Source organism: Magnolia sinica, chromosome 1 (genome assembly GCF_029962835.1).
Source record: "Magnolia sinica isolate HGM2019 chromosome 1, MsV1, whole genome shotgun sequence".
Classification (NCBI taxonomy): Eukaryota; Viridiplantae; Streptophyta; class Magnoliopsida; order Magnoliales; family Magnoliaceae; genus Magnolia; species Magnolia sinica.
This window is the reverse complement of record NC_080573.1, coordinates 56530850-56557494: the sequence shown is the minus strand read 5'-3', so window position 1 is coordinate 56557494 and position 26645 is coordinate 56530850. Positions and strand designations below refer to the sequence as shown.

General features: G+C 37.8%; 1 long non-coding RNA gene across 1 annotated transcript; it reads right to left on the bottom strand.

The window, feature by feature from the left end:
- Positions 1 to 1775: 1775 nt before the first annotated feature.
- On the bottom strand, positions 1776 to 4847 carry LOC131244228 (uncharacterized). The gene is made up of 3 exons (XR_009170249.1): positions 4757 to 4847; positions 4570 to 4659; positions 1776 to 1841 (listed from the first exon to the last, which is right to left on the bottom strand). It is a non-coding gene; the product is annotated as an uncharacterized LOC131244228 (long non-coding RNA).
- Between the last annotated feature and the right edge of the window lie 21798 nt (positions 4848 to 26645).

Sequence of the window (26645 nt, the reverse complement as noted above, 5' to 3'; positions counted from 1 at the left end):
GAGGAAGGTATCTTAGCTTCCCAATCCTGCTGTATGAAATGGACTAATAACAACTTGGTAATCATATCCATGCACCGCATTTGCATGTGCTTTGTAGATGTGGCGCACTTTGAGGTGGTGTCATGCGTAACGTAAGATGAAGACGCTGAGGGTGTACGCGTGAGGGCACGCATCATTTGTATACATCCCTGCATTAACAAGAGTACTTAGGATTTATTTAATTGTTTTGCTTTATCATTACTGTTTGATTGAACTGATAACATGTTAACCAGTGCCTTATTGTTCCACTGAGTTGATCACTCACTCCCACGTTCTGGGGCGGTGTTCAACACCCACCAGACTCTGTCTTAGAATCTGACGTTGCAGATGTGGATGCGACTTCTGAGGCAGAGCGGGAGCTGGATGATGACGAGGCTGCCTTCTCCTATATGCAGTTTTCAGACGGGTTCTAGCGAGCCTCGGTCTGATGTGCGGGATTAGTTTTGGGAATTTAAATGATGTAACTTGATACTTAAATTTTATTAAGTAACACTTTTAGTATGACCTGGCTTGTATATGTATTTCCGGGATTCACACTTGTACACATATACTTCTATAAGTCTTCCGCTTGCTTTGTTCACTTATCCCTGAATCATATCTATGTTTTGGCTTAATCTATTCCATGTTTTATGCACTAATACAGTCAACATACATCCTTCATTAAATATGTTGCATAAGTGATGTTTTGGAACTCGGGAGCTGAGTTATGCTCGACCCCCGAATTTTAGGGCGTTACACTAAACCTATAACCTAAACCTAAAACCTAACCTAAATCTTATAACCTATAACCTATAACCTAAACCTAAAACCTAAATATATTCTTAAATCCCTATACTTAAACCAACACCTAATCCTAATCTCAATTCCCTAACCTAAACCTAAACCTAAACTTTAAAATCAAAACCTAAACCCGATCCAGAACCCGAACTGATTTCCTAAACCTAAACCTTAACCTATTCTCAATTCCCAATACCTATACCTTAAAACCTAAACCTAAACCTCAACCTTGACCTAAACCTAAACCTAAACCGATAACCTATAACCTAAACCTAAAAGTAAAACCTAAATGTATTCTCAAATCCCTAAACCTAAACATACAACTAATCATAATCTCAAATCCCTAACATAAACATAAACTTAAACTTGAAAACCCAAACCTAGACCCGATCACTAAACCTAAAACCAAAACCTAAACCTATAACCTAAACCTATAAACTAAAACCTAAACCTTAACCTAAACCTAAACAACCTAAACCTATAAACTAAAACCTAAACCTAAACTTAAACCTAAAACCTAAACCTACACCTAATCCTAATCTCAACTCCCTAACCTAAACCTAAACCTAAACTTGAAAACCCAAACCTAAACCCGATCCCGAACCCGAACCCGATTTCCTAAACCTAAACCTATTCTCAATTCCCTAAACCTATAGCTTATAACCTAAACCTAAACCTTAACCTAAACCTATAACCTTAACCTAAACCTAAACTTAAAACCTAAATGTATTCTCAAATCCCTAAACCTAAACCTATACCTAATCATAATCTCAACTCCTTAACCTAAACCTAAACTTGAAAACACAAACCTAAACCCGATCTCGAACCCGAACCCGATTTCCTAAACCTAAACATTAAACTATTCTCAATTCCCTAAACCTAAAACTTAAAAAATTTTCAATAACCTAAACCTAAACCTAAACCTATAACCTATATCCTAAACCTAAACCTAAAACCTAAATTTATTCTCAAATCCCTAAACCTAAGCATACACCTAATCCTAATCTCAACTCCCTAACCTAAACCTAAACCAAAAGTTAAAAACCAAAACCTAAACCCAATCCCGAACCCGAACCCAATTTTCTAAACCTAAACTTTAACCTATTCTCAATTCCCTAAACCTATAGCTTATAACCTAACCCTAAACCTTAACCTAAAACAAAACCAAAACCAATAATCTATAACCTAAACCTAAACCTAAAACCTATTCTTAATTCCCTAAACCTAAACCTAAACCTAAACCTACACCTATAACCTAAACCTAAACCTAAACATGAAAATGCAAACATAAAACCGATCCCGAACCCAAAGCCAATTTCCTAAACATAAACCTTAACCTATTCTCAATTCCCTAAACCTACAACTTGTAACCTAAACCTAACCCTAAACCTAAACCTAAACCTAAACGTATAACCTATAACCTATGACCTAAAACCAATAACCTAAATGTATTCTTAAATGCCTAAACTTAAACCTACACCTAATCCTAATCTCAACTCCTAACCTAAACCTAAACCTCAACCTAAAAGCCAAACATAAACCCGATCCCAAACCCGAACCCGATTTCCTAAACCTAAACCTTAACCTATTCTCAATTCCCTAAACCTATAGCTTATAACCTAAACCTAAACCTAAACCTAACCTAAAAACTAAACCTAAACTTAAAACCTAAATGTATTCTCAAATCCCTAAACCTAAACTTACACCTAATCCTAATCTCAACTCCCTAACCTAAACCTAAACCTAAACTTGAAAACCCAGACGTAAACCCGATCACAAACCCAAACCCGATTTTCTAAACCTAAACATTAACCTATTCTCAATTCCCTAAACATATAGCTTATAACCTAAACCTAAACCTTAACCTAAACCTATATCCTATCGCCTAAACCTAAACCTAAAACCTAAATGTATTCTCAAATCCTTAAACCTAAACCTATACCTAATCCTAATCTCAACTCCCTAACCTAAGCCTAAACCTAAACTTGAAAACCCAAACCTAAACCCGATCCTGAACCCGAATTCGATTTCCTAAACCTAAACCTTAACCTATTCTCAATTCCCTAAACCTATATCTTATGACCTAAACGAAAACCTTAACCTTAACCTAAACCTAAACCTATAACCTAAAACCTAAACCTAAACCTAAAACCTAAATGTATTCTCAAATCCCTAAACCTAAACCTACACCTAATCCTAATCTCAACTCCCTAACCTAAACCTAAACCTAAACTTGAAACCCCAAACCTAAACTCGAACCCGAACCCGAACCCGATTTCCTAAACCTAAACCTTAACCTATTCTTAATTCCCTAAACCTTAACCTATAACCTAACCTAAACCTAAACCTATAACCGACACTATAACCAAAACCTGTAACCTAAACCTAGCTTAAAAAACTAAACCTAAAATCGAAATGTGTTCTCAAATCCTTAAACCTAAACCTACACCTATTCCTAATCTCAACTCCCTAACCTAAACATAAACCTAAACTTGAAAACCCAAACCTAAACCCGATCTCGAACCTAAATCCGATTTTCTAAACCTAAACCTTAACCTATTCTCAATTCCCAAAACCTATGGCTTATAACATAAACCTAACTCTAAACTTAAACCGTTAACCTAAACCCTCAAATCCTCAAACCTAAACCTCCTAATCTTAACTCCTTAACCTAAACTTAAACTTGAAAACCCAAACCTAAACCCGATCCCAAACCCGAACCCGATTTCCTAAACCTAAACCTTAACCTATTCTCAATTCCCTAAACCTATAGCTTATAACCTAAACCTAAACCTAAACCTAAACCTGTAACCTATAACCTAAACCTAAACCTAAAACCTAATGTATTCTCAAATCCCTAAACCTAAACCTACACCTAATCCTAATCTCAACTCCCTAACCTAAACCTAAACTTAAAAACCCAAACCTAAACCCGATCCCAAACCCGAACCCGATTTCCTAAACCTAAACCTTAACCTATTCTCAATTCCCTAAACCTATAGCTTATAACCCAAACCTAAACCTTAACCTAAACCTAAACCTAAACCTATAACCTATAACCTAAACCTCAACCTAAAACCTAAATGTATTCTCAAATCCCTAAACCTAAACCTACACCTAATCCTAATCTCAACTCCCTAACCTAAACCTAAACCTAAACCCAATCTCAAACCTAAAACCTAAATGTATTCTCATATGCCTAAAAATAAAACTACAATTAATCCTAATCTCAACTCCCTTACCTAAACCTAAACCTACACTTGAATACCCTCACCTAAACCCGATCTCGAGCCCGAACTCAATTTCCTAAACCTTAACCTTAACCTATTCTCAATTCCCTACACTATATCTTAAAACATAAACCTAAACCTAAACCTCAACCTTGACCTAAACCTAAACCTAAACCTATAACCTATAACCTAAACTTAAACCTAAAACCTAAATGTATTCTCAAATCCCTAAACCTAAACCTACACCTAATCCTAATCTCAAATCCCTAACATAAACCTTAACCTAAACTTGAAAACCCAAACCTAAACCTGATCTCGAACCCGAACTCGAACCCAATTTCCTAAACCTAAACATTAACCCAAACTTATAACCTATAACCTAACCTTAACCTAAACCTAAAACCTAAACCTTAACTTATAACCTAAAACATAAACCTAAACCTAAAACCTAAATGTATTCTTAAATTGCTAAACCTAAACCTACACCTAATCCTAATCTCAACTCCCTAACCTAAACCTAAACCTAAACTTGAAAACCCAAACCTAAACCCGATCCCGAACCCGAACCCGATTTCCTAAACCTAAACCTTAACCTATTCTCAAATCCCTAAACCTATAGCTTATAACCTAAACCTAAACCTAAACCTAAACCTATAACCTATAACCTAAACCTAAACCTAAAACCAAAATGTATTCTCAAATCCCTAAACCTAAACCTACACCTAATCCTAATCTCAACTCCCTAACCTAAACCTAAACCTAAACTTGAAAACCCAAACCTAAACCCAATCCCGAACCCGAACCCGATTTCCTAAACATAAACCTTAACCTATTCCCAATTCCCTAAACCAATAGCTCATAACCTAAACCTAAACCTTAACCTAAACCTTAACCTAAACTTAAACCTAAACCTATAAGTTAAACCTAAACCTAAACCTAAAACCTAAATGTAATCTTAAATCCCTAAAACAAAACCTACACATAATCCTAATATCAACTCCTTAACCTAAACCTAAACCTAAACCAAAAACCCAAACCTAAACCCGTTCCCTAACCCGAACCCAATTTCCTAATCCTAAACCCCGAACCTATTCTCAATTCCCTAAACCGATAGCTTGTAACCTAAACCTACAAACTAAAACCTAAATGCATAAAACCTAAATGTACTCTCAAATCCCTAAACCCAAACCTACACCTATCCCTAATCTCAACTCCCTTACCTAAACCTAAACCCAAACTTGAACACCAAAACCTAAAACCAATCCCGAGCCCGAACCCGATTTCCTAAACCAAACCTTAACCTATTCTCAATTCCCTAAACCAATAGCTTATAACCTAAACCTAACACTAAACCTAAACCTAAACCTAAACCTAATCCTATAACCTATAACCTATAACCTAAGCCTAAAACCTAAATATATTCTTAAATCCCTAAACTTAAACCAAAACCTAATCCTAATCTCAACTACCTAACCTAAACCTACCTAAACTTGAAAATCAAACCTAAACCCGATCCCGAACTCGAACCCTATTTCCTAAACCTAAACCTTAACCTATTCTCAATTCCCTAAACCTATAGCTTAAAACATAAACCAAAACCAAAACCTTTGCCTAAACCTAAACCTAAACCTGTAACCTGTAACATAAACCTAAATGTATTCCCAAATCTCTAAACCTAAACCTACACCTAATCCTAATCTCAACTCCCTAACCTAAACCTAAAACTAAACATGAAAATCCAAACCTAAATCCAATCCCGAACTCGAACCCAATTTCCTAAACCTAAACCTTAACCTATTCTCAATTCCTTTAACATATAGCATATAACCTAAACATAAACCTAAACTTAAACCTAAAACCTAAAACCTAAATGTATTCTCAAATTGCTAAACCTAAACCTACACCTAATCCTAATCTCAACTCCCTAACCTAAACCTAAACCTAAACATGGAAACCTAAACCTAAACCCGATCCCTTCCACGAACCTAATTTCTGAAACCTAAATCTTAACTTATTCTCAATTCCCTAAACTTATAGCTTATAACCTAAACCTAAACCTTAACTTAAACAAAAACCTAAACCTAAACCTACAACTTATAACCTAAACCTAAAACCTAAATGTATTCTCAAATCCCTAAACATAAACCTACACCTAATCCTAATCTCACCTCCCTAACTTAAACCTACACCTAAACACGAAAACCCAAACCCAAACTCGATCCCGAACCCAAACCCGATTTCCTAAACCTAAACCTTAACCTATTCTCAATTCCCTAAACTAATAGCTTATAACCTAAACTAAACCTAAACCTAAACCTATAACCTATAACCTATAACCTAAACCTATAACCTAAATGTATTCCTAAATCCTTATACCTAAACCTACACCAAATCCTAATCTCACATAACCAACCTAAACCTAAACTTAAACTTGAAAACCCAAACCCAAACCCGATCCCGAACCCGATTTCCTAAACCTAAACCTTAACTTATTCTCAATTCCCTAAATCTGTAGCTTATAACCTAAACTTAAACCTTAACCTAAACCTAAACCTAAACTTAAACCTATAACCTATAACCTAAACCTAAACCTAAAACCTAAATGTATTCTCAAATCCCTACACCTAATCCTAATCTCAACTCCCTAACCTAAACCTAAACCTAAACTTGAAAACCCAAACCTAAACCCGATCCCGAACCCGAACCCGATTTCTTAAACCTAAACCTTAACCTATTCTCAATTCTTATAACCTACACTTATAACCTAAACCTAAACCTATAACCTAAACTTAAGTCTAAAACATAAACCTAAACCTAAACCTAAAACCTAAATGTATTCTCAAATTCCTAAACCTAAATCTACACGTAATCCTAATCTCAACTCCTTAACCTAAACTTAAACCTAAACTTGAAAACCCAAACGTAAACCCGATCCCGAACCCGATCTCAATTTCTTAAACCTAAACCTTAACATATTCTCAATTCCCTAAACCTATATCTTATAACCTAAACATAAACCTAAACTTATAACCTAAAACCTAAACCTAAACCTAAAACCTAAATGTACTCTCAAATCCCTAAACATAAACCCACACCTAATCCTGATCTCAACTCTCTAACCTAAACCTAAACCTAAACTTGAAAACCCAAACCTAAACCCGATCCCAAACCCAAAGCCAATTTCCTAAACCTAAATCTTAACCTATTCTCAATTCCCTAAACCTATAACTTGTAACCTAAACGTAACCCTAAACCTAAACCTAAACCTAAATGTATAACCTATAACCTATAACATATAACCAATAACCTAAATGTATTCTTAAATGCCTAAACTTAAAACTACACATAATCCTAAACTCAACTCACTAGCCTAAACCTAAACCTAAACCCGATAATAAACCCGAAACCGATTTCCTAAACCTAAACCTTAACCTATTCTCAATTCCCTACACTTATAGCTTATAACATAAACCTAAACCTTATCCTAAACCTAAACCTAAACCTAAACCTAAACCTATAACCTAAACATAAACCTAAAACCTAAATGAATTCTCAAATCCCTAAACTTAAACCTACACCTAATCCTAATCTCAACTCCCTAACCTAAACCTAAAACCCAAACCTAAACCCGATCCCGAACCTGAACCTGATTTCCTAAACCTAAACCTTAACCTATTCTCAATTCCCAAAGCCTATAACTTATAACCTAAACCTAAATCTAAACCTAAACCTAAGCCTAAACCTAAACCTAAACCTAAAACCAAAATGTATACTCAAATCCCTAAAACAAAACCAACACCAAAAACAAAACTCAACTCCCAAACCTAAACCAAAACCTAAACTAGAAAACCCAAACCCGATCACGAACCCGAACTCGAACCCAATTTCATAAACCTAAATTCTAACCTATTCTCAATTCCCTAAACCTATAGCTTATAACCTAAACCTAGACTTAAACCTAAACCTAAACCTAAACCTATAACCTAAACCTAAACCTAAAACCTAAATGTATTCTCAAATCCCTAAACCTAAACTTACACCTAATCCTAATCTCAACGCCCTAACCTAAACATAAACCATAACTTGAAAACCCAAACATAAACCCGATCCTGAACCCGAACCCGATTTCCTAAACCTAAACCTTAACCTATTCTTAATTCCCTAAACCTTAACCTATAACCTAACCTAAACCTAAACCTATAACCTACACTTATAACCTAAACCTATAACCTTAACCTAAACGTAAAACCTAAATCTAAACCTAAAACTGAAATGTATTCTCAAATCCCTAAACCTAAACCTAAACCTAATCTTAATCTTAACTCCCTAACCTAATCAAACCTAAACTTGAAAACCCAAACCTAAACCCAATCTCGAACCCGAACCTAATTTCCTAAACCTAAACCTTATCCTATTCTCGATTCGCTAAACCTATAACTTATAACGTAAACCTAAACCTAAACCTAAAACCTAAATGTATTCTCAAATCCTTAAACCAAAACCTACACCTAATCCTAATCTCAACTCCCTAACCTAAACCTAAACTTGAAAACCCAAACCTAAACCCGATCCCGAACCCGAACCCAATTTGTTAAACCTAAACCTTAACCTATTCTCAATTCCCTAAACGTATTGCTTATAACCTAAACCGAAACCTAAACCTATATCTTAACCTAAACCTAAACCTAAAAGCTAATGTATTCTCAAATCCCTAAACCTACACCTAAACCTAATCCTAAGCCCAACTTCCAAACCTAAACCTAAACTTGAAAACCCAAACCTAAACCCGATCCCGAACCCGAACCCGATTTCCTAAACCTAAACCTTAACCTATTCTCAATTCCCTAAACCTATAGCTTATAACTTAAACTTATAACCTAAACCTATAACCTTAACCTAAACTAAAACCTGTGACCTAAAACCTAAACCTGCACCTAAAACCTAAATGTATTCTCAAATCCCTAAACTTAAACCTACACCTAATCCTAATCTAATCTCCTTAACCTAAACCTAAACCTAAACCTAAACCTACATCCTAATTGTATTCTCAAATCCATAAACCTAAACCTACACCTAATCCTAATCTCAACTCCCTTACCTAAACCTAAACCTAAACTTGAAAACCCAAACCTAAACCCGAACCCGATTTCCTAAATCCGATTTCCTAGACCTAAACCTTAACCTATTCTCAATTCCCTAAACCTATATCTTATAACCTAAACCTAACCCTAAACCTAAACCTAACCTAAATCTTATAACCTACAACCTAAACCTAAAACCTAAATATATTCTTAAATCCCTATACTTAAACCAATACCTAATCCTAATCTCAACTCCCTAACCTAAACCTAAACATAAACTTTAAAATCAAAACCTAAACCCGATCCCGAACTCCGAACCCGATTTCCTAAACCTAAACCTTAACCTATTCTCAATTCCCTACACTATACCTTAAAACCTAAACCTAAACCTAAACCTCAACCTTGACCTAAACCTAAACCTATAACCTATAACCTATAACCTAAACATAAAATTTAAATATATTCTTAAATCCCTAAACCTAAACCTACACCTAATCCTAATCTCAACTCCCTAACCTAAACTTAAACCTAAACTTGAAAACCCAAACCTAGACTCGATCGTGAACCCGAACACAACTTATAACCTAAACTTATAACCTATAACCTAACCTTAACCTTAACCTAAACCTAAAACCTAAACCTTAACTTATAACCTAAAACATAAACCTAAACCTAAAACCTAAATGTATTCTTAAATTGCTAAACCTAAACCTACACCTAATCCTAATCTCAACTCCCTAACCTAAACCTAAACCTAAACTTGAAAACCCATACCTAAACCCAATCCCGACCCGAACCCGATTTCCTAAACCTAAACCTTAACCTATTCTCAATTCCCTACACTATACCTTAAAACCTAAACCTAAACCTAAACCTCAACCTTGACCTAAACCTAAACCTAAAGCTATAACCTATAAACTAACCTAAAAATAAAAACTAAATGTATTCTCAAATCCCTAAACCTAAACATACACATAATCTTAATCTCAACTTCTTATCCTAATCCTAAACTTGAAAACCCAAACCTAAACCCGATCTCGAACCAAAACCTATAACCTAAACCTTAACGTATAACCTAAATTTATAACCTATAACCTAACCTTAACCTAAACCTAAAACCTAAACCTTAACTTATAACCTAAAACATAAACCTAAACCTAAAACCTAAATGTATTCTTAAATTGCTAAACCTAAACCTACACCTAATCCTAATCTCAACTCCCTAACCTAAACCTAAACCTAAACATAAAAACACAAACCTAACCCCGATCCCGGACCGAACCCGATTTCCTAAACCTAAACCTTAACCTATTCTCAATTCCCTAAATCTATAGCTTATAACCTAAACCTAAACCTAAACCTAAACCTATAACCTATAACCTAAATTTATAACCTATAACCTAACCTTAACCTCAAATCCCTAAACCTAAACGTACACATAATCCTAATCTCAACTCCCTAACCTAAACCTAAACCAAAACTTGAAAACCCAAACCTAAACCTAACCCCGAACCCGAACCCGATTTCCTAAACCTAAACCTTAACCTATGCTCAATTCCCTAAACTTATAGCTTATAACCTAAACCTAACCCCAAACCTAAACCTAAACCTAAACCTATAACCTATAACCTATAACCTAAACCTATAACCTAAATGTATCCTTAAATACCTAAACCTAAACATACACCTAATCCTAATCTCAACTCCCTAACCTAAACCTAAACCTAAACTAGAAATCCCAAACCTAAACCCGATCCCAAACTCCGAACCTAATTTTCTAAACCTAATCCTTAACCTGTTCTCAATTTCCTAAACCGATAGCTTATAACCTAAACCTAAACAAAACCTAAACCTACAAACTAAAACCTAAACCTAAACGTAAAACCTAAATGTATTCTCAAATCCCTAAACCTAAACCTACACCTAATCCTAATCTCAACTCCCTAACCTAAATCTAAACCTAAACTTGAAAACCAAAACCTAAACCCGATCCCGAACCCGAACCCGATTTCCTAAACCAAAACCTTAACCTATTCTCAATTCCCTAAACCAATAGCTTATAACCTAAACCTATACCTAAACCTAAACCTAAACCTAAACCTTAACCTAAACCTAAAACCTAAACCTAAATGTATTCTCAAATCCCTAAACTTAAACCTACACCTAATCCTAATCTCAACTACCTAACCTAAATCTAAACATAAACTTTAAAAACAAAACCTAAAACTGATCCCAAACCCGATCCCGATTTCCTAAACCTAAACCTTAACCTATTCTCAGTTCCCTTAACCTAAACCTAAACCTAAACCTAAACCTAAACCTATACCTAAACCTAAACCTAAACCTATAACCTAAACTCAACTCCCTAAACCTATAACCTGAACCCGATCTCCTAAACCTAAACCTACACCTGATCGTAATCTCAACTCCCTAACCTAAACCTAAACCTAAACTTTAAAACCCAAACCTAAACCCGATCCCGAACTCGAACCCGATTTCCTAAACCTAAACCTTAACCTATTCTCAATTCCCTAAACCTATAGCTTATAACCTAAACCTATAACCTATAACCTATAACCTATAACCTAAATGTATTCTCAAATCCCTAAACCTAAACCTACACCTAATCCTAATCTCAACTCCTTAACCTAAACCTAAACCTAAACTTGAAAACCCAAACCTAAACCCGAACCCGATTTCCTTAACCTAAACAATAATGTATTCTCAATTCCCTAAACCTATAGCTTGTAAGCTAAACCTAAACCTTAACCTAAACCTAAACCTAAACCTATAACTTAAACATAAACCTATAACTTAAACATAAACCTAAAACCTAAATTTATTCTCAAATCCCTAAACCTAAACCTATACCTAATCCTAATCTCAACTCCCTAACCTAAACCTAAACCTAAACTTGAAACCCGAACCCCAAACCGATTTCCTAAACCTAAACCTTAACCTATTTTCAATTCCCTAAACCTATAGCTTATAACCTAAACCTAAACCCTAAACCTAAACCTATAACCTATAACCTATAACCTAAACCTATAACATAAATGTATTCTTAAATCCCTAAACCTAAACCTACACTAAATCCTAATCTCAACATAACTCAACCTAAACCTAAAGCTAAACCGAAAACCCAAACCTAAACCCGAACTCCGAACACGAACCCGATTTCCAAAACCTAAACTTTAGCCTATTCTTAATTCCCTAAACCTTAACCTATAACCTAACCTAAACCTAAACCTATAACCAACACTTATAACCTAAACCTGTAACCTTAACCTAAGCCTAAAACTTAAACCTAAACCTAAAACCGAAATGTATTCTCAAATCCTTAAACCTAAACCTACACCTAATCCTAATCTTAACTCCCTAACCTAATCCTAAACCTAAACTTGAAAACCCAAACCTAAACCCGATCTCGAACCCGAACCTAATTTCTTAATCCTAAACCTTAACCTATTCTCAATTCTCTAAACCTATAACTTATAACGTAAACTTAAACCTAAAGCTAAAACCTAATTTATTCTCAAATCCTTAAACCAAAACCTACACCTAATCCTATTCACAACTCCCTAACCTAAACCTAAACTTGAAAACCCAAACCTAAACCCGATCTCGAACCGAACCCGATTTCTTAAACCTAAACCTTAACCTATTCTCAATTCCCTAAACGTATTGCTTATAACCTAAACCGAAACCTAAACAAATAACCTATAACCTAAACCTAAACCTAAAAGCTAATGTATTCTCAAATCCCTAAACCTAAACCTACACCTAATAGTAATCTCTAACCTAAACCTAAACCTAAACTTGAAAACCCAAACCTAAACCCGATCCCGAACCCGAACCCGATTTCCTAAACCGAAACCTTAACCTATTCTCAATTCCCCAGACCTATATCTTATAACCTAAACTAATAACCTTAACCTAAACTAAAACCTGTGACCTAAAACCTAAACCTGCACCTAAAACCTAAATGTATTCTCAAATCCCTAAACCTAAACCTACACCTAATCCTAATCTCAACTCCCTTACCTATAACCTATAACCTAAACCTAAACCTAAAACTTAAATGTATTCTCAAATCCATAAACCTAAACCTACACATAATTATAATCTCAACTCCCTAACATAAACCTAAGCCTAAACTTGAAAACCCAAACCTAAACCCGATTCTGAACTTGAACCCGATTTCCTAGACCTAAACCTTAACTTATTCTCAATTCCTTAAACCTATAACTTATAACCAAAACCTAACCCTAAACCTAAACCGAAAATCGAAAACCTATAACCTATAACATAAACCTAAAACCTAAATGTATTCTTAAAACCCCAAACCTAAACCTACACCTAATCCTAATCTCAACTCCCTAACCTAAAACTAAATCTAAACTTGAAAACCCATACCTAAACCCAATCCCGCACCGAACCCGATTTCCTAAGCCTAAACCTTAACCTATTCTCAATTCCCTACACCTATACCTTAAAACCTAAACCTAAACCTAAACCTCAACCTTGACCTAAACCTAAACCTAAACCTATAACCTATAACCTAAACCTATACGTAAAACCTAAATGTATTCTCAAATCCCTAAACCAAAACCTACACCTAATCCTAATCTCAAATCCTTAACCTAAACCTAAACTTAAACTTGAAAACCCAAACATAGACTCGATCACGAACCCGAACACAATTTCGTAAACCTAAACATTAACCAATTCTCAATTCCCTAAACATATAGCATATAACCAAAACCTAAACCTAAACCTAAACCGAAAACGTAAAACCTAAAACCTAAACCTAAAACCTAAATGTATTCTTAAATTGCTAAACTAAACCTACACCTAATCCTAATCTCAACTCCCTAACCTAAACCTAAATCTAAACTTGAAAACCCATACCTAAACCCAATCCCGGACCAACCCGATTTCCTAAGCCTAAACCTTAACCTATTCTCAATTCCCTACACCCATACCTTAAAACCTAAACCTAAACCTAAACCTCAACCTTGACCTAAACCTAAACCTAAACCAATAACCTCTAACCTAAACCTAAACATAAAAAATAAATGTATTCTCAAATACCTAAACCTAAACCTACACCTAATCCTAATCTCAAATCCTTAACCTAAACCTAAACTTTAAAAACCAAACCTAAACCCGATCTCGAACCCAAACCAAAACCGTAACCTATATCCTATAACCCAAACTTATAACCTATAACCTAACCTTAACCTAAACCTAAAACCTAAACCTTAACTTATAACCTAAAACATAAACCTAAACCTAAAACCTAAATGTATTCTTAAATTGCTAAACCTAAACCTACACCTAATCCTAATCTCAACTCCCTAACCTAAACCTAAACCTAAACTTGAAAACCCAAACCTAAACCCGATCCCGAACCCGAACCCGATTTCCTAAACCTAAACCTTAACCTATTCTCAATTACCTAAACCTATAGCTTATAACCTAAACCTAAACCTTAACCCAAACCAATAACCTATAACCTAAACCTAAACCTAAAACCTAAAGGTATTCTCAAATCCCTAAACCTAAACCTACACCTAATCGTAATCTCAACTCCCTAACCTAAACCTAAACCTAAACTTGCAAACCCAAACCTAAAGCCGATCCCGAACCCGAAGCCAAACCCTCCTAAACCTAAACCTTAACCTATTCCTAATTCCCTAAACCTATAGCTTATAACCTAAACCTAACCCTAAACCTAAACCTAAACCTAAACCAATAACCTATAACCTATAACCTAAACCTATAACCTAAATGTAATCTTAAATCCCTAAAACAAAACCTACACCTAATCCTAATCTCAACTCCTTAACCTAAACCTAAACCTAAACCAGAAAACCCAAACCTAAACCCGATCCCAAACTCCGAACCTAATTTTCTAAACCTAATCCTTAACCTATTCTCAATTTCCTAAACCGATAGCTTATAACCTAAACCTAAACAAAACCTAAACCTACAAACTAAAACCTAAACCTCCAAAAGCCTAAATGTATTCCCCAATCCCTAAACCTAAACCTACACCTAATCCTAATCACAATTCCCTAACCTAAACCTAAACCTAAAATTGAAAACCCAAACCTAAACCCAATCCCGAACCCGAACCCGATTTCCTAAATCTAAAACTTAACCTATTCTCAATTCCCTAAACCAATAGCTTATAACCTAAACCTAAGCCTTAACCTAAACCTAAAGCTGTAACCTATAACCTAAACCTAAACCTAAAACCTATATGTATTCTCAAATCCCTAAACCTAAACCTACACCTAATCCAATCTCAACTACCTAACCTAAACCTAAACCTAAACTTGAAAACCGAAACCTAAACCCGATCCCGAACTTGAACTTGACTTCCTAAACCTAAACCTTAACCTATTCTCAATTCCCTAAAGCTATAACCTATAACACATAACCTATTACCTAAACCTAAACCAAAACCTATAACCTAAACCTTAACCTATAACCTATAACCTAAACCTAAAGGTAAAACCTAAATGTATTCTCAAATCTCTAAACCTAAACCTACACCTAATCTAATCTCAACTCCCTAACCTAAACTTAAACCTAAACTTTAAAACCCAAACCTAAACCCGATAACAAACCCGAACCCAATTTCCTAAACCTAAACATTAACCAATTCTCAATTCCCTAAACATATAGCTTATAACCTAAACTTAAACCTATAACCTATAACCTATAACCTAAATGTATTCTCAAATTGCTAAACATAAACCTACACCCAATCTTAATCTCAACTCCCTAACCTAAACCTAAACCTAAACTTAAAAACCCAAACCTAAACCCGAACCCGATTTCCTAAACCTAAACCTTAATCTATTCTCAATTCCCTAAACCTATAGCATATAACCTAAACCTAAACCCGATCCTGAACCCGAACCCGATTTCCTAAACCTAAACCTTAACCTACTCTAAATTCCCTAAACCTATAGCTTATAACCTAAAGCTAACCCTAAACCTAAACCTATAACCTATAACCTAAACCTATAACATAAATGTATTCTTAAATCCCTTAACCTAAACCTACACCAAATCCTAATCTCACCTAACAACCTAAACCTAAAGCTAAACCGAAAACCCAAACCTAAACCCGATCTCAAACTCCGAACTCGATTTCCTAAACATAAACCTTAACCTATTCTCGAACCTATAGCTTATAACCTAAACCTAAACCTTAACCTAAACCTAAACCTAAACCTATAACCTCTACCCTAAACCTAAACTTAAAACCTAAATATATTCCCAAATCCCTAAACCTAAACATACACCTAATCCAAATCTCAACTCCTAACCTAAACCTAAACCTAAACTTGAAAACCCAAACCTAAACCCAATCCCAAAGCCGAACCCGATTTCCTAAACCTAAACATCAACCTATTCTCAATTCCCAAAACCTATAGCTTATAACCAAAGCCTAAACCTATTCTCAATTCCCAAAACCTATAGCTTATAACCTAAACCTAAACCTATAACCTATAACCTAAACCTAAACCTATAACCTAAATGTATTCTCAAATCCCTAATCCTAAACCAACACCTAATCCTAATCTCAACTCCCTAACCTAATCCTTATCTTAAACCTGAATACCCAAACCAAAACCCGATCCCGAACACAAACCCGAATTCATAAAACTAAACCTTAACCTATTCTCAATTCTCCAAACCTATATCTTATAACCTAAACCTAAACCTTAACCTAAACCTAAACCTAAACCTAAACGTATAACCTATAACCTAAACCTAAACCTAAAACCTAAATGTATTCTCAAATCCTTTAACCTAAACCTACACCAAATCTTAATCTCAACTCCTTAACCTAAACCTTAACTTAAAAACTCAAACCTAAACCCAAACCTGAACCCGAACCCGATTTCCTAAACCTAAACCTTAACCTATTCTTAATTCCCTAAACCTTAACCTATAACCTAACCTAAACCTAAACCTATAACCTACGCTTATAACCTAAACCTAAAACCTAAACCTATGCCTAAAACCTAAACCTAAACCTAAAACCGAAATGTATTCTCAAATCCTTAAACCTAAACCTACACCTAATCCTAATCTCAACTCCCTAACCTAAACTTAAACCTAAACTTGAAAACCCAAACCTAAACCTGATCTTGAACCCGATCCTAATTTCCTAAACCCTGAACCTTTACCTATTCTCAATTCCTTAAACCTATAGCTTATAACCTAAACCTATAACTTAAACATAATCCTAAAACCTAAACCTAAACCTAAAACCGAAATATATTCTCAAATCCTTAAACCTAAACATACACCTACTCCTAATCTCAACTCCCTAACCTAAACTCAAACCTAAACCCGATCTCGAATCCGAACCCGATTTCCTAAACCTAAACCTTAACATATTCCCAATTCCCTAAACCTATAGCTTATAACCTAAACCTAAACCTAAACCTAAACCTATACCCTATAAACTAAACCTAAACCTAAAACCTAATGTATTCTCAAATCCCTAAACCTAAACTACACCTAATCCTAATCTCAACTCCCTAACCTAAACCTAAACCTAAACTTGAAAATCCAAACCTAACCCGATCCCAAACCCGAACCTGATTCCTAAACTAAATCCTTAACCTATTCTCAATTCCCTAAATGTATACCTTATAACCTATAGCCTAAACCTTAACCTAAACCTATAACCCTAACCTATAACTAAAAACCTAAACATAAACCTAAAACCTAAATGTATTCTAAAATCTCTAAACTTAAACCTACACCAAATCTTAATCTAAACTCCCTAACCTAAACCTAAACCTAAACTTGAAAACCCAAACATAAAAACTAAATATATTCTCAAATCTATAAACCTAAACCTACACGTAATCCTAATCTGAACTCCATTACCTAAACTTAAACCTAAACTTGAAAACCCAAACCTAAACCCGATCCCAAACCCGAACCCGATTTCCTAAACCTAAACCTTAACCTATTCTCAATTCCCTAAACCTATAGCTTATAACCTAAACCTAAACCTAAATGTTAACCTAAACCTAACCCTATAACCTATAACCTATAACCTAAACCTAAAACCTAAACATATTCTTAAATCCCTAAACTTAAACCAACACCTAATCCTAATCAACAACCTAACCTAAACCTAAACCTAAACTTGAAAACCCAAACCTAAACCCGATCTCGAACCCGAACCCAATTTCCTAAACCTAAACCTTAACCTATTCTCAATTCCCTAAACCTATATCTTATAACCTAAACCTAAACCTAAACCTATAACCTATAACCTAAACCTAAACCTTAAACCTAAATGTATTCTCATATACTTAAACCTAAACCTACACCTAATCATAATCTCAACTCCCTAACCTAAACCTAAACCTGAACTTGAAAACCTAAATCTAAACCCGATCCCGAACCCGAACCCGATTGTTGTAATAATGTAGTCCAATCACATGGCAACAAACAAGAATGTATCCCTTTTAACACATGCCCCTTTTTACAAAGCTTTAATTTTTATTAATGTTTCTATTAACTTGAATTGTAGCCCAATCACATGGCAACAAACAAGAATGTATCCCTTTTAACACCTGCCCCTTTTTACAAAGCTTTAATTTTTGTTGTTGTTTCTATTAACTTGAATTGAAACACTTTTTTATATTATTTGCTTGCATTAATTTTATTTTAATGATCTGTTTTATTTTTAAAAAGTGCCCACTTTTTTGGAAAAAGTTTATGCAATTCTTCATGATTCTGAATTATAATGTTTTGTTGGTTTAATATTTTTTTATTAGATGAAAGACACAAAAAGAAAATTGTTGCTAATTTTTTTTCTTTTTTTTTATTTATGATATTAAACTTATATGTATCTATGCGTGGATGAATGTAATGTGGATAAGATTGTTTGGGTTTGGATGGATGTAGTTTATGTTTGGATGAATGTAGTTTTTGTTGGATTTACGTAGTTTGGGTTTAGATGGATGTGATGAAATATATTATATAACATGTATATATCAGGAAGAATATAATGAAATATATTGTAACAGGTGTATATTGACCCTCTCAAATTTTAAAATGTCCTATGAAGGCTCATAAGGGACGGTCCATGACTGTCCTTTGAGGGCTCATAAGAGACAGTTCATAGCAGTCCTTTTTAAGGACGGTCCATGACCATCCTTTGAAGGCTAATAAGAGACGGTTTATAATTGTCCTTTTTTAAGGATGGTCCATGACCGTCCTTTGAAGGCTCATAAGAGAGTTCATAGTAGTCCTTTTTAAGGACGGTCCATGACCATCCTTTGAAGGCTCATAAGAGACGGCCCATGACCGTCTTTTTTAAGGACGATCCATGGCCGTCCTTTAAAGGCTCATAAGAGATGGTCCATAACCGTCCTTTTTTCATCAATAAGAATGATGGTTTTCAACCGTCCTTAAAGTAATACATCACGTTAAAATATGACGGCCCTTGCAATGGTCCATGACCGTCCTTTTTGGTCATTTTTGTTTTGGCGTAGTGGCCATCCCCTATTATTGGGGCCCCACTAGAGGATTTCTCTTCTTCTTAGAATACCTATCTACGTGCCTAGACTTTGACCCTCCTTAGGATGGAGGATTACATAATTTTCACAAGTAGCCCACTTACATTTCATGACTCATATGCATCATCCGTATGAATTGATGCATTGTGTGGTAGTCATTGAGGGATGGAGTTTCTCCCCTTGTGCACATTGTGTGCTACGACTAGTGCATGATTTATGTGTTGACTCATGCATTGCCATCGTATTTCATGATGATACCGCCCTTGCTTCATCAGGGGCCTTGCCTCCACAAAGACATTTCGTAAATGGCCGTATGTGTGGACACCAAAAATTACTTGAGCATGTCGGGTGCATAGGATGCCCATGGGTGAAAATTTTAAAACTTCCATGGTACCATGGATCTGCTCCAACGTCATGGATCGGGTGGAATATATGAGCGTATCGAAGGCCTTATACCGTTAGGTCGCGACTCCCACCGTCGTGTAGTCGGTTGGGTAGGGGTGTGGCCTTACCCGGACTGGTGTGAGGAGGCATTGCTAGGTTGAGTCTGACCAAATCATAAATGGGTCTGCTACCATCGGGCCTTGCTGGTGATTGGCTATCCACAAGCGAGTAGTGAGGTCTCTTACACTCGTTTGACTGCGCGGGTCTGTAGAGCGCCATTTGGAGTGTATTGGACCTCGGTGATTTCCTTATGATTGGAAATGTACTTGATATGTGGTTTGGATATGAGCACGGGCATTACTTGCATCGCATTAGCATTGATGTGTAAGCCCCTTCATGCATTACCTTGGTATGGCGTCCAGAGTACTCATTGCATGGTATTCATGATAAGCCTTGGTAAGGCTAGTGTTATTCTCATTGAGCATGTTCTTTCCTTGTACCTCCCGCTATTCTTCTATGCACCATTGACACACACTTTCACCACCCTCCAAGCTTCTATAAGCTTATTCACGATTGATGTGTGCAGTGACGCAAGGACAGGCGTCATAGAGGTAGAGCGTGGAGTAGAGTTGAGCTCGAGGACTCTAGTGTTGCTGGTTTCTCTCTCTTTTCCTATTATATGATGTATGTCCTTTTGGGCCTGATCTAAACTTGTAAAAGTTCAAATTCTTAGTGGATTTTGTGATGTGTGCCCTTTGTTATTCTCAAATATATCTTTCTGTGATCTTGGGTATGCTCATATTGGAATGTTTATACTTATGAAAATCCTCCTTATATGATCCCAGGATCGGAACCTACCTCGGGAGCCAAGAATGGGGTACTACAGAGGTTGTTGCGGCCAGAACCGCCATCGGGTTCCTTGTGAGTCTAGTGGTCGAATTCCGACGACCCACGACCTGTAAATTTCATTTGTGCGTGACCCTAAGTCATATCCTATAAACCCGAGTCGACTTAGCCCAAGACCTACACCATTGCGACTGCGCCGTCACCGCGGTTCCAACGCCATGTCTCGTGCACCAATCCGACGTCTAGATCATAAGATATGGGTTGCGCATGATCATAGCGGTGGACCGCACGTTGTGGGACCCACCTAACCCATGGCACATTTCCCTAGGCTATTATGAGGATGACCTCACCCTACCCTAGCCACCCTAGCCCCTAGCCCATGATCCCTTTCTTTCCCATGAGAGCATGCTTCTTACACAAGTCATAATGACCCTAGCCACACCTCTTCCCCAAGTCACTCATTACCTACCTAAGCTACTCCCTCTCTCTCTTATCTCTCTCTCTCTCTCTCATTCATTTCCCATTTCCTCCATTGCTAGCAAGAGAGAAGCCATGGACTCCCAAAAAAATCTAGCCACTTCCTCTCCCTAATCTTCCAATCCAACCATCAAGAGACCATCTCAACCATTGAATCTTGTCCCCTTGGAGCATTGGAGGCCATTGGTGGAAGAAGTCCTATATTTGAAGGTGGGTTCACTTTAGAGCTAGATTTCATCCCCTCCTTTAGATTTCTTTCTTTCATCTGCTTAGGGACTTGAAGGACCCACCAATCAATGGTGGAGATCCCATCTTGGTCCCTAGATGTGGCCAAAGGCCATCACACTTTGCATGTATATATCCATGGTGGGATCATTTTCCATGGATCCCACCATGAAGTTTCCATGTTATGTACTTGGTATGGCCACTTAGGCCCTGATTTGTGGTAAAAATGGGATTTTCACCCTTGATATTTTTGTGATTGAGGGCCCACACAAGGAACCCATCTGATGTATGCATGTACATGGAGGAGCTCATAGTGGCGGAGCTCCTCCCATCTCCACTGATCTTTCTCTTTCTCTCTCTCTCTAATGGTGTTGATGATATGTATGGCCCACGATGATGCATGCATGGGACATCCATTGTCCAGAACATTTAGTGGACCATACTACAACTCACTGGTGGAGCCTACCTTGTTGTCCATTTCAGGCCAGCCTGGATGAGGGAAAAACCCAAATATCAGCCTGATTTTGGGGCCGTGTGGCCCACCCCGATGGACCTCGTGATGTGTGTATTTTATATCGACTCCCGTCCACCATGGAGCCCACCTTGTTGGACTATCCAGCAGACGGGCTTGCTGCCTGTCCGTATGGACAGGCCCGGATGAAGAGACAACACGAATATCAGCTTCCTCCAGTGGTGGGTCCCACACGTGTGTACCCACCTTGATGTATGACTTCATCCTCACCATCCACTATCTGGACAGTGGGCTCCATCATGATGTATCTATATATCATCCACTAGACTTGCTAATGAAGTGACGCCAACAAGTTCTATGGATTTGTTACGAGGTATGTGTTATATCTTGTCCATCTGCAGGGGCCCACCCCGCTCATGTTATACCGTCTACTCTTTGGATGGTGGGACCCACCATAATATATGTGTTTTATTCAAGTCATCCATCCATTTTGTTCATGCATGGTCCACCTTGATGCATGCGTTCTATATCCACCATCCGGACACTGGACGGTCTGTGTGGTGACCATGATATACGGTTCCGATTCACACCGTCCAACACTACGGACGGTGGGACCCACCTTATGTATGTGTTGTATATCTAGTCTGTCCATTCCAGCTAGATGTGGGGCCCACCTTAATACGGGCAAGCGTACGTTTCCATAAACATGGGCGCACCATGATGTATGTGCTTTGTAGCCACATCGTCCATCTACCGGGGATGATGGGCCCCTTTGATGCATGTATTCTATATCTAGTTGTCCGTTTGTTGCATGGGGCGCACCATGATGTATGTGCTTTACCTGGCTACGTCGTCCCTCCATGGGACCCCTCGATGTATGTGTTTTATCCATCCCGTCTGCAGATGGGCTAGACGTGGGCCTATCATGATGTAAGTGTTTTATCAAAGTCGCAGCTTGTGGACCCCACATGTGATGTTTTTATGACCCAATTGGTGAGGCCCATGTGATGTTTTTTTGTGGCCCAATTGGTAAGGCCCATTGTGATGTATTGTCGCCCATTTCGTAAGGCCCATTGTGATGTATTTATGGCCCATTTGGTGAGGCCCATTGTAATGTATATGTGGGCCATGTGGAGGCCCAATATAATGAATATGAGGCCCATATGATAAGGCCCGATGTGATGTATATGAGGCCCATTGTGATGTATGATGGGCCCTTGTGTGAGGCCATTATGTTGTATGTGAGGCCCTTGTGTGAGGCCATGGGCTCACTATAAGTTTAGCTCTATGTGAGCTACTCCTTGGGAGCAATGTTGGTTAAATGTCCACATTGATGGGCAATGATGGTTAAACATCCACATTGTGACCTTCCCTTATTCCTTGATAGGCCCATTCTCATCATTCTCTAAGTGGGTTAACCCAAATCATTAGGCCCCCTTGATGTTTGCATGATCCATCTATCGTATTGGGCTAACCCAAAATGTTGGGCCCCATTGGTTGCTTGTAAGGTTATTTTCTTTTATCTTGGAGTCCATTGAGGACTCGTTTGGGCCCCCTAGGGTATCTAACGGGCTATATAATAGTACAGAGAAGGAACCCTTTTCGGATCCTTAGGTTCATAGGTATGCCATTTAGTCCCAACCTTGGTATGAGGAGAGTTCATCATCACCGTAGATGGCTTGATCTATTCTATAGATTTGGTACATCCATAGTTGAGGGCCGATCTTTATATTATGGTTTAGATTAGCTGTTCATCTATGGACCCTGCCTTATATATAGGCCACTTATCGATACTGATTATGTGTATGTGATAGTATAGTATCATGATACATGACCATACACATCATCTACATGTTTGTTATGAGATGTGGTTGACCATTGCTTATGTCATAGGGCAGGTTGTTTATGGGACTCCCTTATAGGCGGAGTCGTCCCACATGAGCGCACGGTATGTGTAGGATTGATGCATGATTGGATTATGTGACTCATGCATCTTACATTGTGTTGTGATTGCTGTACACCCTAGTGAGATCAGGGCCTTAGCGTTTCTGAGACGTTACAGCAGGATTGGACACTGGGAATCTTTTCTTTACATGGGGGGTGATAGATGTCCCTCGGTAAAAGTCCATAAACCTGACGGTACCAGAAGACGCTCCAACGTCAAGACCGAGTGGATGTATGAGCGCATGAGGGTCGAATACCAGGAGGCCACATCTCCCACTGTGTCATAGTTGGTTGGAAGGGGTGTGGCCTTACTCGCCCAAGGGTAGGGGGTAATTGCTAGGCTAAGTATGACCAGCTCGTAAATGGGTCCGCTATTGACATGTTGGATAGATATTGGATGAATATTGGTCAGGCGAATAGTGAGGTCTCTTCTGCTTGCACGGTTGTACATCCAATGTAGGGCGACAATCTAATGTATAGTGTACTAGGCATCGGTGATTATCCAGAGAGAACTGTACTGATATATGATGCTCCAAAGATGAGTTGGATTGATATGTGGATTGGTATGCTTGAGTTGCATTTCGCACATGACATTGGCTATGTAGGCCTTGCATCGTATGGCCTTGGTATGGCCGATAGCATTCATGCCTTGCATCGCATGACCTTGGTGTGGCCGATAGCATTCATGCCTTGCATCACATAGCCTTGGTATGATTGTTATCTTTTATGGACTTACTAGCATATTTTCGCATTACATTAATATTGTATTCCAAGCACGCTTATATTGCACACACACTTTCACCACCCTCTAAGCTTTCTATGCTTTATGCATGATTGATGCGTGCGGGTGACGCCAACGCAGCCATAGCTTAATAGGAGTAGGAGCGTGCAGATGAGCGGAGATTTATTATTATCATCATTGTACTTCCTTTATGCACATTGTACCTTAAAGTTTTTATCATAGTGGATTTTATGATGGTATTTTGGTTATTGTTTGTAGGTTATGCTTATGATTATGCTCGTTACGGACAAATTCATGCCGAAAATCCTCCTTGTGGTATCTCGTGATTGGAACCTGGTGTATGGGTACCGGGAGCCGAGAATGAGGTACTACGGAGGCTGTCGGCACCGGATTCGCAATCGGGAATTTTGTGAGCCCGGTTTTCGAGTTTAGGGTGTGACACCGATCCTAGGATCCTATAAGGAGGATTTTCAACGTGAATTTTTTTATAAAGGAGCATAACCAAGTCACAAACAACGACATCACCACATATCAACTATAATAAAAAACTTTAGAGTACAATACATAAAGGGGGAATGCAAAATAGATATCAAAGCTCCAGAAGCTCAACCGCACGCTCCTGCCTTAGCTCGACTGCGTCCTAGCGTCACCTGCACGCAACGATCGTGCATAAGCTTATAGAAAGCTTAGAGGGTGGTATAAGTGTGTGCACAAGGTAAGTGCCAAATATGTAATATCAGAGTAATGCGAAACATGCTGGTAAATCCATGAATGCTGTTAGCCGTACCAAGATTATGCAATGCAAGGCCTACATGACCAATGTTATATGCGAGATGCAACTCAAGCATACCAATCCTCATCCGAATCCACATATCAATATAGCTCAACTCTAAAATATCACCGAGGTCTAGTACACTCTACACCAGATCGCCGCCCACTGGACCCGCAACAATGCAAGTGGAAGAGATCACACTATCTGCTTAGCCAGTAGTCGGTCAATATCTACCCGATATGTCGATAGCGGACCCATTTATGAGCTGGTCAAACTCAGCCTAGCTATGCCCCCTACCCTTGGGCGAATAAGGCCACACCCTCTTCTAACTGACCATGACATAGTGGGAGACGCGGCCTAACGGTATACGGCCCTCGTGCGTTCATGTATCCACTCGGTCTCGACTTGGAGCAACCTCATGGTACTATAAGGGTTTAAGACTTTCACCTAGGGACAACCATGCGCCTCAGTGCTAGAGCCAAAATATTTTCGGTATCTAATCCTGTCATCCGCGATATACCTGTAGAGGTAACAACCTTGATGTCGCTAGGGCGTATAGTGATCATACTACACAATGAAAGATGCATAAGTCATATTATCCAGTCATACATCAATCTTGCGCGTACCGCGTGCTCATGTGGGGCAACTCCATCTATTAGGGAGTCCTATAAACAACCCGCCCAATGGCATATGTTATGATCAGTCACTCCTCATATCAAGCATACATATGATGCGTATGAACATGTATCATGATGCTATTCTAGCACAACTCAGTGTGTCCTACTAGACTAAGTACACTAGCATGATTATCAAATATAGCAGGCGATGATTGGCCTTAACCGGTATGTCACTTACAAGAGTAAGGGCTGAATGATACGCCCCATTAGACATATAGAAGTCTATATGGAATGGTCCATGTTAGACTATTATAACCTACTCTAGGTACTAGCATATCATATGTCCTAAGGCGGGGTCCACTGAAAGGTCGGTGGGTCTAACCCATGCATTAAGGTAGTTTCCATACAATGGATATACTAAATATGATACCACATATTCCTCCATCTACGGCAAGGGATGATGATGTA